This window comes from Hordeum vulgare, chromosome 6H, assembly GCF_904849725.1.
Source record: "Hordeum vulgare subsp. vulgare chromosome 6H, MorexV3_pseudomolecules_assembly, whole genome shotgun sequence".
Taxonomy (NCBI): domain Eukaryota; kingdom Viridiplantae; phylum Streptophyta; class Magnoliopsida; order Poales; family Poaceae; genus Hordeum; species Hordeum vulgare.
This window is the reverse complement of record NC_058523.1, coordinates 146,787,976-146,801,690: the sequence shown is the minus strand read 5'-3', so window position 1 is coordinate 146,801,690 and position 13,715 is coordinate 146,787,976.

Below are 13,715 nucleotides of genomic sequence, written 5' to 3'. Positions count from 1 at the left end.
TATTTTGTTTTTCCTTAATTTTATTTATGTTAAATTAGTTAGGTTAGTTTTTAGTTTATTAGGTTAGTTAGGCTAGTTAGTTAGCTTGTTAAATTAGTTAGGTTAGTTAGTTAGCTTGGTTAGTTAGGTGGAGGAGGAGAAGAGGAGAAGAGGAGGACGAGGAGGACGAGAAGAGGAAGAGGAGGATAAGAGGAGAAGAAAGAGGAAAATGAAAAGAAGGAAGAAGAAGAAGAGGAGGAGAATAAAAAAATAAGAAGGAGAAGAAGAAGAAGAAGAGAATAAAAAAATAAGAAGGTGAAGAAGTAAAGAAGAAGAGAATAAGAAGAGAAGAAGAGAATAAGAAAAAAATAAGAAGGAGAAGAAGAGAAAAAAGAAGAAGAAGTAGAAGAAGAGGATAAAGAAAAAGAGAAATATAAATACGAGGAAGAGGAAGAAGAAGAGGAGAAGAGGAGGAGGAGGAGGAGGAGGAGGAGGAGGAGGAGAGGAAGAAGAGGAGGAGAAGAGGAGAAGAAAGAGGAAAAATGAAAAGAAGAAGAAGAGAAGAAGAAGGAGAAGGAGCCCTCCTTCTCCTTCTTCTCTCCTCCTTCTTATTTTTTAGCTTGTTTAGCTAATTATCCTCCAAAATGACATAATTAGCTAGAAACCTTGGTTAGCTCATGAATATTATATTCTTAGCTTGTTTTGTAAAAAATGACATAATTAGACATAATTAGAATATTTGTGTTGATTGGGTGGATTTACATGTGATAGTTGTCTTGTCGCTGTGAGGTCTGCTGTGCGAAGACCTCCCCGTGCGTTGTATGAGCTCTGCCCCTGCATTCGTGGGTCAGTACAAATTTCATCTCCTCCTCGCCTCTTCATTTACCGTGGCTCGGTTTCCGGATGAAACTTTCTAGATTTAGGTAATTAAATTAATTTATCAGTATGCGTCTCCTGTTCGAAAGGGTGACATCTATAAATATGCATGTCTTTGCATATTTATAACTGCCATCCTTTTGAATTGTCCAACATTATCCATGGAAAGCCCGAGTATGTGTAGATTGGGTTCGTTTTCCCGTATGATGTGCTCTGGATCCGGTGCGGAATTTCGTCAGTGCCTCCCTGTTGTTCTCCGGATGCACATCCTCTCTGTTTATTGCGGAGACGTGTATCAGGAGAACAGCGGGGAGGTGCTACCGAAATTTTGTGTTGGATCCGGAGCAGAGCATGGGAAAACGAACCCAATCTACACATACTCGGGTGGGATTAGGACCTATCTTTACCTATTAGCGTGTAGGTTGCCTGGACGTAATAAAAATGGCGGACCTGATTAACCGATGAATATAAATGCTAAATTATATATAAATATATTTCTTCTGTCTTGAGTGGCTAGGCAAGATGAGTGATCGTGCATGGATGTATACCGGTCACCATAGTCAGAAAGAGATGACAAAAGAATGGTTTGTAAAAACAAAGGAATTTGTGAAAGCCGCATTTGCAAATGGCCAGGAAAGAAACTATTGCCACTATCGTGGATGCGACAACTATAAAAAGACGACAGAGGTTGTAATGATTAAGCACCTGCAGAGGAGGGGTTTTAAGCCTAATTATACGATGTGGACATTTCATGGTGAGTCTATACAACGCACAAGAGCTGAGGTGGTCCGTCGTCGCACGGACGAGCATGGTACCGGGATCGAAGACATGGTGCAAGACTTTGATGATGCTCGGGATTCGGAAGATGAGATGGAGGAATCTGCAAAGGCCTTTTATGAAATGTTGGAGTCTTCAAAACATCCTCTCCATGAGCACAATGAGCTCTGTCAGCTGGATGCAGTTGCACAAGTAATGGCTCTGAAGGCTCAGTTCAACTTGGGAAGAGAATGCTACGACGCGATGATGACACTATTTGGACGCTTCCTTGTAACACCCCAGTTTTTGGCTTCCCTGACTAATTAACTTATTTAAAATTTAGGACCAATTAAAAATTTTGTGAATGCTTGTGATGCTTGGAGTGACTATTGTTTGCCTGTTTGTTTAATAGCATGTGATTGATCCCCATTAATTGTTGCCATCCTCCTAATCACCTCCTCACTCCATGATCTCATGCCTAATGATCATACCATGTGTTTAGAACAAATGTCTATTTTTACCAAATATTATTTTCACCAAAAAGCTTTCTTTGAATTAAACTTTCAAACCCCTCAGATGAGGTTTGTGCTACAAGTCCTCAGATTAGGGAGTTTCCTTTGCACCAATGCTTTTATTTAAAACCTATTATCAAAATGTCTTCCAAAAATCATCATATTATTATTTTAAAAGTTATTTTATTATCTTATTTAAAAGCCCTTATGTGAGGCCAGAAATGGTCTCCTATGAAGGAAAATTTAGGGAAACTCAGTGGATATATTTATTCCATATTTCTGAGTTTAAACACATGGCATGTTCAAAATATTGGGCAAACCCCTCCAAAACCATTCCTGCCTATTTCAAGCTTTTGGAATATTTCTATAAGAAATATTCTCAATAAATTCGAGTAAAATGCTAGCATGTCATCTATGATATTATTGATGATCTTGCCAAGTTTCATTTCAATCAAAGTTGATTTGACTCCCCTAATCACTCTAAAACCATATCTGTCCAGAATCAAATTTGAGCAACTCTACATTGGGAAGTGTCTCCAATTGTGCTCAAATTTGGTGGACATGTTCCAGTACTCCAATGAGGCATCCACACCCAGTGGTACACCAAGGAGAATAGAGGAACTTGTCCTAAGACCCTCAAAACCCTCTCTGTTGATTTTTGACTTTGACAAACTTTACATTATAAAGTTTGTCCAATTGATCTCAAACTTTTTGAGCATTCCTTAATGCTCAAATAATGCCCCTACACCAAATATTGGATTTGTGGGAATTTATCTGAATAGGGTTCTAAGCAGAAACCCATTTCTTCCCATTTCTAGGCTTTTTCAAGTCTACATTGGAAAACTCCTCCAGCAAATCCCAAATTTGGTGTGCAAGCCTATTTTCATATATTATTTGATCCTGTCAAGTTTCATAGCCATTGGAATCCATCTGGTAGCCTAACCACAGATCAAACACCTTGTGTGCACTCACTAATTTGGTTTCATTTGCCCCTTGCACTTTATTACTTGATCCCAAATTTCTACCACAGCCTCACCTAGTCATATTTTACCTCCAGTAACTTTCCCATGACCACTGGTCAATTATTGGGGTAGGACCCTTTGTAAGTATCTCTCATTTTTACCCTTGGCAGCACTGTTTTACCCTTCCTTCCATTCTTCTGCTTAATCTATCACCCCCAACTCTTTCCAGAGCGTCTAATATATGCCAAGGCTTCATTTAGTACCAAGATATGGCATGCTCATGTGGAGAAAATGAGCAGCACCTCCTCAAGTTCATTTCTGGCTGAAAAGTAGCTTTGTACAGCAAGTGCTAGCTACACTTCTCTTCTTGAGCTCAATTTTTGCAGATGTGTAGTCCTTCCATACCAGATGCTCCAGGACATGGTTTCACCTCCCCTCTCTGCCTGTGGAAACCATTTGTATCAGCCCCTAGTTTCCCGCTGAAATGTTTACAGCAGTCAAACTCCATTCATACCTTCTTCACATGCTTTCAAACTCCTCCAGTGATCTCTGGCATGCATGCCTTGCATGGGAGACAACGTTTCCAGGTCGAATCGACACCATGGACACGCGTGGCCATGGTGACCATGCTGTCAGCCTGCACTAATGGTGCTCTGCACCATTTCCTTGTTCCCTAGATCATGTCCCGTAGCTGCACCATGTCTCAAAGCGTCAGAGCATCCCCTTTTGACCGTTCAAGCCATTCCCCTCCACTAGCAAGCCTCCAAGAACCCTCAGGCATGCGTGGCATCCATGCACCAGAGAGCTCCGAGAGCTCCTCCAGTTTCTCTTCTCTTCCCCTCCCCATTTGGCTCCCTTCCGAGCTCCCTAAGCCTCCAGAACCTCTCCCTCTCTCTTTGGAACCACCCTAGAGCCCTGCTCTCTCTCCAAGCCTCCTCCTCCCTCTAGCTATCCATGGACGAAGCCACCAGAGGCCGTCGCGCGAGCATGGCTAACCAGGGGGTCACCCCGTCGCCCCCTGGGCCCTCCGGAGGACCACCTCGTCGTCGGGCCTCCTCCCCAACTCCTCTTCCTCCCTTCCTTCGCCCCTGGTACTCGCACGAGAGGAGGCCGGCGGTCTCCCTGCAACCACGGCGTCGGCACCCTTGCGGCCCTCCCCTGTAGGCGCCGGGCAGGGGAACGGAGGCGGCTAACTCCCCCGAGCACGCCAGGGGCCGGCGCACTGCCGGGGGGGGGGGGGGGGGTGGCCAGAGCCACCTGGGGGAAGCTCCTCCCACAGCCGGTCTACCCTTCCCTGCCTCCCGTGCGTGCGGGCAAGAGGAAGGAGAAGACCTGGCAGGCAGACCCCCTGTCACCGAGCCAGGGCCAGGCCCGCACGGAATAAGTGGAGGCGCACTCCGCGCGGTGCACCTCCCCCTTCCGAAAGCGTATTTTCGGTTGTGCGCCTTCGGCGTGGCCTCCTCCCTAGCAAGACCGAGCTGCTGGGTCGGCCCGAAAGCCTATCCAACGCTAGTTAGTCCGAGAAGCTGAGCCCTTTTATCCTTTTCCCATATTTCTTAAACTTCAAAAATCTATATTAAATTCATACTAACTCGTATTTCATTGATTCAAATTTCTGCAGGCTCCTAAATTCCAATTCTACCCACCTATGTGCCTTGCACATTTTTACAAGCACTTCTCCTGTTGTATTATTTTTCAAATGTCAATCTGGACATTGAAAACTCCATCTTGCAAAAATCCTAGAGGATTCAAATAAACTCCAAATGGAGTGATTCAAACTCCCAGAGCCTTCTAAAATCCTTCTCTATTTTTAGAACCCTCGTCAACATTTTTGTGTGACTTACTTCTGTTGCAATAAATAAATAGCTCCTATTGCTATTTATTCCACATTGTAAAATCCCTAGAATATTCATACCAACTCCAAATCCAGTGAAACCACTTCCTAAAAATTTCTAAAATCATTCTCTGTTAAATGGGTGCCTCCACTCAATTTTAACAGAATGATTTCTGTTGACTTCTTCAATGGTCCCCTATCCCTCCTTTCCTTCCATGTAGACACCCCTGATGATTCAAACCCTTTGGCAAGGATTCAGGTATTTTTCTTATGACCAGAGAGGTCCAAGAAAAATAAAACTTCTATTTTTAGAACACTTTTTTTTCTGCTTGATGTGTGGCTTACTATAGTTGTTTCCGATAATAGTTGACGGTAGACGGAGTATTCGAAGTTGGAGCGGAAGACCTCGAAGACCCGAGGACTTACGTGATCAAGGCAAGCAGCCCTTTGACCATGACTTGATCATAAACATTGTTGCATGCTAGTATAGTTGGTATTTTCCCGTTGCATGTGATCACGTTGCCGGTTCATCATTGTGGTGATGGCACCGGAGGCTTCTTCGAAGCACTTGCATGATAGTAATGTTATTCATATGGCTCCTCGGAGCACAAGCATGATGAGCTTGACCCTACCATCTATTAGGATCATGCTACTGTCATGCTGACTAGTAGAGCAAGATCATTGCACTGAGCTTGACCCTACCCCTTGAGGGTCATGTTATTACCATGTTGACAAGTAAAGATAGAAGAATATTATCACAAGCACGATGATGAGTTAAATAAAGAGTTTATGAAAACCCCGTCGGGTGCCACTAATGCCCGAGGGTGATGATGAGTTGGTGGCCACTTTTGGAGAAGTGGTGCACCGGGTATTTTGCGTGTGTGGTTTCGAAAATGGGATTAGATTTATGATGAGTCGACCGTCCCAACCTTACCAGTACGACCACGATACCCCTTTATGGGACGGGGCTTTGTTGATTACTCTGGTCGGTACTACCAAAGAGCCACATTACTAGTGGCGGGAGTTATTGTCGTCACTCTCGTGATGGGGTCGTGCCAGGTAGGACGACTATGCCATTATTATGAGTTCCAGGCACACCGTTGGTCCCCGCATGGTTGATACTGTCCAGAGTCGGTGCTCGTAAGACGTACAACATGTGGGCTGGGTACCAATCGAGTGGACCTCTTTGTCTAGTATCGTCAGAGGAAAGATGATGATCGGGTACTTACCTCGGGTATATGTGATATACCGCGAGTCGTGGATGACACGGAAGTTTCCCGTTTCTCGTGGGTCCAGCGTACTACCTCTGCAGAGTGTCAAACTATTCGAATAGCCGTGTCCACGGTCAAGGACAGTTGGGTGGTGCTGCTTAAACTACGTCCAGCGTTTCCGCATAAACCAAGTGTGTGTGTGTGAGTTCGGTGAATGGTGTTAATAACCGGAGTTACTTGAGGAATTGATATGACCAAGTTCGGTGACTTGGCATATAGGGTAAACCCGGATGGTTTAACCCTTAGCTGATACATTGAGGTTATGACAAGTTAGATGACTTGGCATATAGGGTAAACCCGGATGGTTTAACCCTCAGCTGATACATTGAGGTTATGACAAGTTAGATGACTTGGCATATAGGGTGAACCCGAATGGTTCAGCCCTTAGAAGATATGTTGATATCTGTAACCTGTTCTTCAAAAGTAATTCTTTAACTTGATGCATATCTATGATCATTCCACCCAGATGAGTTATACTAAAGATGCATGATATTGTTATCCTTCATTTTCGTCGTTCATATCATGGGTTGTTTGCGAGTACATTCAAAGTACTCATTGGCTTGCCACTGGTTATTTCATTGACCAGGTGTGAAAGACAGGATATGGTGAAGATTAACTCGGTGACGTTCTTGCAAGCTAGGACGCTTCCCAGTCAGAATGCCTGTAGGTTAAGGCTGATGGCATGAGTTCACGCTTTCTACCAATAATTCCGCTCTCGGTCTAGTTTGGTGATTTGGCCTTTAAGGACCTATGTATGTAAGACTCGACCGAAGTGGTCATTTATTGTATCAAACAGTATGTATTGATGTAAGACTCTATTATTGAGTATCTGTGTTCAGTGGTCATTGATCCTTGGAATCACTGGGCATGGCAATCTCGACTTACCAGTCGGGGTCCCCACATTCCTACCCAAAGGCCATGTCATGCGTGCAAACCTGTACCAGCCGGACAAAATACTTCGTGTACTTAAGATGCCCTATGATAAGATAGATGCATGTGAGAAAGGATGTGTCTTATTTAGGAAGGAGTATGAACACTTGGACTATTGTCCCAATTGCGAGTCTTGCAGGTATCTTGTGGTAGACAACGGTATGGGTTAGAAGAGGCAGACCAAAATCGCAGTTAGTGTTCTTCGGTATATGCCAATCGTACCAAGACTTCAACGTCTTTTCATGGTCGAAGAGATAGCCAGACAGATGACATGGCACAAATTTGGCAAAAGAACCGAACTAGATGCGGATGGGAATAAGATGGTGGTACACACATCGGATGGGGAAGCGTGGAAACATTTCGATGGATTGCATGAGGATAAAGCGGCAGATCCAATGAATCCTCGAGTCTGCATCACCACGGATGGTTTTAATCCCTTCGGCATGACGGCAACCAAATATAGTTGTTAGCCTGTATTTGTCATTCCACTCAATCTCCCCCCCGACAGTTTATGCAAAGAAAGAACATATTTCTGACGTTGATAATTCCAGGGCCCAATTATCCGGGGAAGAATATGAACGTGTACCTACAGCCACTTAAGGATGAATTGGAAGACGCTTGGAATAATGGGGTCAAGACATACGATGCCGCTAGAAAACAAAACTTCAAAATGCATGTGTGGTACATGTACTCTATGCATGACTTGCCGACGTATGCACTATTCTCTCGATGGTGTGTGCATGGAAGGTTCCCGTGTCCCCAATGCAAGGCAGCTCTTCAGTTTCATTGGTTGCAGGAGGGTCGGAAGTATTCTTGCTTTGACATGCATAGACAGTTCCTGGATCCTGACCATCAGTTCAGAAAAGACAAGAAGAACTTTACCAAAGGTAAAGTTGTCAAAAACTTGGCACCACCTGCGTTGACAGGCCAACAGATCCTGGATCAGTTAAACACCCTCGAGCCTGATCCAGAGCATCTAGGGTATTTCAAGGGGTATAATTCAAAACACACCTGGACTCACAAGCCATGCTTCTCGGATCTGCCTTACTTCAAAGACCTCCTTCTTCCACACAATATCGACATGATGCACACTGAAAAGAATATCGGAGAGGCAATTTTTGGTACATTGTTCGACATAGATGGGAAGACAAAGGATAATACTAAGGCTAGAGTCGATCAAGAGACACTATGTCATAGACCGTTACAAAACATGCGAGAAGGCAAAGGAAAGCAGAAGTGGTCGAAGCCAAAGGCCTGGTTCAATCTTGGAAGGCCAGCTATGAGGGAAATTATCTTGTGGGTCAAAATGCACTTGATGTTCCCCGATGGGTATGCAGCGAATCTAAAGAGGGGAGCGAGTCTTGAAAAATTAAAAATCTTTGGTCTCAGGAGACATGATTGGCACATTTGGCTAGAGCGGGTAATGCCGGTGATGTTACATGGCTTTATTCCCGAGGATGAATGTCTAGTACTAGTGGAGCTGAGCTATTTCTTCCGTGTTCTTTGTACGAAAGAATTGTTGCCTGGCGTGGTAGAAGACATGGAGGAGTTTGCACCGGAGTTGTTGTGCAAGTTAGAGAAGATCTTTCCACCGGGCTTCTTTAATCCAATTCAGCATTTGATTTTACATCTACCGACCGAGGCAAGATTGGTGGGCCCGTGCAAGATCGTTGGTGCTATGCAACTGAGAGGATGCAGAAGACCCTTCGAGCTAAATGTAAAACTAAGCATAGAATTGAAGCATCGATGGCTGAGGCATTCATTACTGAGGAGGTGGCAAACTTTGTGATGGCACACTACGAAGCCAAAAATCATCTTTTGCATAATCCGAAGCCTCGCACAATGATGTAGACCCTAAAAAAGGTGGGTCCAACCTCATCCTATTCAAAGGGAAGCTCGCACCAGCCGGTGCTTCGAAACCAATAACGTTCGATGTCGAAGAATGGCGGAAAATTTCGTTGTATATCTTGAACAACCTAACACAAGTGCGGCCGTACATTGAGTGAGTTCTCGGCACATTTTCTCGTAACTTCTAATTCATTTGAACTGCTCTTATTCCCGGATATTTCAAACAGCCGTTACGTTGCCAAATTCTCGGATGGAGCGCTGATCGAAAATGATTCCGTCGAAGAGTATGAGCTTCTGTCAAAGACAGGAGGCGGCTATCCTGGTTTCATCTGTTGGTTCAAACAAACGGTAATTATCAATAATGGACCATTTCATTTCTTGGTCTAACTTGCGGCTAATGCAACAATCGTTTCGTATTAAACTTGTAGGCTAATTCAGAGTCTATGGACGCCGAATTGAGACAAGTCGCTAATGGTTTTGACTATAAGGTCCGTTCATTTGAGAAATACAACATCAACGGGTATCTCTTTCGTACCTTTGGCAAAGAGCTATCTATGCCCGACCGGAAACCTAAAAATTGTGGTGTCTCTGCTATCGGCGAAGGTGTTATCGAGTACTATGGAAGAGTTGAAGAAATTTATGAACTTCAATTCTATGGTGAAAACTCACCGAACGTCGTAGTCTTCAAATGTTATTGGTTCCAGCCGAAGGAGACTAGAAGGACTCATGAACATATAGGACTAGTCGAAATCAATCCAAACACCCATTTAGATGTTCCCGATGTTTATATTACGGCTCAACAGGCGACCCAAGTTTTCTATCTACCATGGGCATGCCAAACGGGTAAGAATTTGGAAGGTTGGTATGTTGTTTATGAAGTGCCGCCACATGTCAGACCACCTCTTCCAAATGAACAGGATTATGAACCTCACATTAACCCAGACACATATGATGGATAATTCTTCCAAGAAACACGTCTTTCCAAGAAACGTTTCAAGAACCGCCGTGCTTCACCCAAGAACATGGAAGTAGACAGCGACAATGAATCTGACTCCACCCCTGAGCCGGAACCAAAAGACCTGGAACACGTACAAGTTACAGACGCGGATGACCTGTCAATGCTTCAACGATCAAAGAAAGGCCTTTCACAACTTCACGCCGTTGAACCCGACGAGCACGTTATTCATGAAGACATGCGTGATAGTGATGATGATGATGCATTTATCGATGATGATTATTAGTTTGTAAGATTCACAACTTAAATTATATATATTTTAATCTTTATTATTCATGTACATATTATTATTCATGTCAGTTATTCAATTTTTTTATGTTGTACTAATTTCTTTTAATCTTTATCATGGCAGGTCACCAGGTGTTGAAAGATGGTGGGCGCTGGTCCGTCTGCTCGACGGGTTCTTCCCAGCCGCCCCGCACGAGGGGTGGTACTTCCCTTCCACCCCTATGTCTCCGTAGAGCCTTGGAAGACAGTCTGTCGACACCACCCGTGGGTTCTTCTTCGTCGGCGGCATTGCCCACTGGGAGATGTGCTGATCGGGTATGGAAGAAGGGGAAGGGTACAGGGAGAGGTGGTGGCCGCGGAAGATCCAGGAGGACTGTTGAGTCGTCCTCGCCACCACCACCAGCTCATTCAACCGAGCATAGGACTACTATGGTCGAACCGTTTGCGGAGGAGGCTACGGGGACTCTGGTCCAGGAGCCTGGTGTTGACGGGCATTCGTCCCATGAGACTCCGGTCCAGGATCAGCCTCGGGTCGAGGTGCATTCTGCCCACGACACTACAGTTCTGGAGGCTTCACCCGATGTGGAGAGGCCCGGATGGGATACCTGGCCGGATCGGACCCAGTTGCCGGATTGGACCGAGGGTCCGGGTGGCTCAGGGGGCGGGGATGGCGGGGATGAGTTTACGGATAGTGAGGGCGATGTGCAGGTGGACGGGGCCATCGTGTACAAGCGTGGTAGTACACGTCTCCCAGTCATGCCGGCTACCGCGAGCAGAGGCCTGTGATTAAACCTGAAGGAGATAGGTAAGTACATTTACTCTTTTTTTAGCTTTTGCCTTCAAGTTTGTTCAAATATCTAATGTGTTGACCTTATCATACTGCAGGGGATGGGCACACCCTCTTGGAGTCCGCAGGCCAAACTCTGTCCTTGGTGTGCTTTGCCGGACAAATTTCCTGGGGTTTGTCACGTTGCCTGGTGAGGGTTAGGTTCCTACACTAGGATTTTCCTGGGAGCACTACCAGGCTGCACAGGCCCCACCGGAGGAGATTATAGATGGTTTCTTGTGCCACACGAGGTCCGAGATGGTGATCAAGAGCTTTTGGGTAAATTATCCTTTTAAACAATCTAAAATTAACAATATAGCTAATTATTGTACTAATCGGTGTTTTCACGTTTGATTGCAGACCTTCTATAGGTGTGAGTACGGGTATGAGGAGGAGGAGGCCAAGGTTCTCGAGGCCGAGTCTAGGCGGTTACTACATAACTTATGCCACGAGGCTCGGCCATAGGCTATTCGAGACTACTACACCACGCGTGGTATTAAGAAGCAGAAGAAGGATTGCCGCGCAAAGTTTCTGAAGAAGGAGCAATACATGAAGGTAATTACCTATTCTCAAGTCCTTCTACGTAGTTTTCTTGATTTCATTCATAGGCGTAGCGCTCAAAATTCTTTCTAATAACTTACAGGTGCCCCCCGAGATGGTGTGCGGATAAGATGGATTGTTGGGAGGCATTGGTTGATGAGTGGTGCACAGGCAGCTGGCAAGCCGTCCACGAGAATGCGAAGGATCGGTGTAGCCAAATGGTTGGTGTGCCACACCATCAAGGCAGCGCCAACTTACTTTAGTTCGGACAAAACTGGGTATGCGATTTGCTTCATCATTCATGCAATTCATTCTTCATGCTAATATTTTGTTCCTCTCTTTTAGGTGCATTACAATAAGATGGAGATACCACACTTGTACGACCTTTATGGCATGGCCCATACTGCCTCGTACAACAAGGCGAAGGCATTCTCTGAGTCTGACATGGATGATCCAAATAACTTCACCAACATTTCATCCCACTACAAGCTCGTGACATCTAGGGACACGGGGAAGGCTACGAAAGGGGATGACTTTAACCCAAGCCAGGAACCTTTGGATCTGGAGCTGGTGATGATATCTGGTGGCGGGAGGCCCCATGGCCCGATAGCCATTGGAGATGGGATAATCACTACACGAATTAGCTTCTTTGCCGTCTTCCATCACAAACGGCAAAGAGTATATCACAGACGGCAAATAACCTCACTGTCGCCAAATTTTTGCGTCAGCCTACGAAGACATTGTAGCTTCTTTGCCGTCTGCCTCACCGAAGCGGACGGCAAAGAGCTTTGCCGTCAGCTTTCCATGAGAGCTGTCGGCAAATATGTCGAGACGGCACCCGGCAGGCGTTGCCTCCGTTAGTGGCTAACGGAGGCTTTGCCGTCTGCCTCCCCTCTTCTGTGTCGTCTACCTCCCCCCTCTTCTTTGTCGTCTGCCTCCCCCTCCTCCTCCCCCTCCTGTGTGTCGTCTGCCTCCCCCCTCTTCTTTGCCATTGGCCTCCCCCCTCTTCCGTGACATCTGCCTCCCCTCTTCTTTGCCGTCAGCCTCCACCTCATCCTCCCCCTCCTCTGTGCCCTCTTCTTTGCCGTCTGTCCCCCCCCTCTTGAAGCAGACGACAAACATACTATATGGCCAGCTGCTGCTTCCCAGGTTGCACAACTGGGCGCCACATGGCACCTTTGCCATCGGTCAGTTGATGGCAAAGGCCTTTGCCATCAGCTGGCAAAAGGCAAAGAGCCTATATTGTCACATTTTTGTTTATTTTTTCTATTTCACAGCACATATATATATAATTCATAGCACATATATGATAAATAGGTCACAACACATATATGATATACATATAAAGCTCATCAATGCCATTTGTTCATCAACGTACATCCCATATATCAAAAGAACCAACACATACAAAGTTTCATCCATATATACATCCATATAGTTGCACGTATATTGTTCATCCATATATACATATACATATAGTTCCACATTGTTCATCAACTCAAATAAAAACGGGAACAAAAGCACTCCGATGCCAGCTTCCATGCATGTAGTACATCCAATCTGCAAAATGGGAATAAGAAAGTCAGAAGAAGAAGAACAACAACATATATATGACAAATAATCTAAATTGAAGAAGAAAGAGAAGAAGCAAGAAGAGAACAAGGAGAAGAAAAACAAGAAGGAGGAGGAGGAGGAGGGGAAGGAGAAGGAGAAGGAGGAGGAGAAGAAGAAAAAAGAAGAAGAGAAGAAGAAGGAGAAGAAGGAGGAGAGCAGAAGAAGGAGAAGAAGGAGGGCTCCTTCTCCTTCTTCCCCCCTTCTCCTTCTTCTTCTCTTCTTCTCCTCCTCCTCCTTCTTCTTCTCCTTCTCCTTCTCATTCTCTTCTTCTTCTATTCTTCTTCTTCTTCTTCTTCCTTCTTTTCATTTCTCCTCTGTTTGCAGCTAAATGGGCTAATTATGTCATTCTAGAGGAAAACAAGCTAATTATATAATATTAATGAGCTAACCAAGGTTCTTATGCCATTTTGAGCTTATTATGGCTTTTAGGAGCTTAATTAGTCATTTTATTGAGCTAACCAAGGTTCTTATGATGTTTTTACCTAACTAAGCTAATTATGTCATTTTGGATGATAATTGGCTAA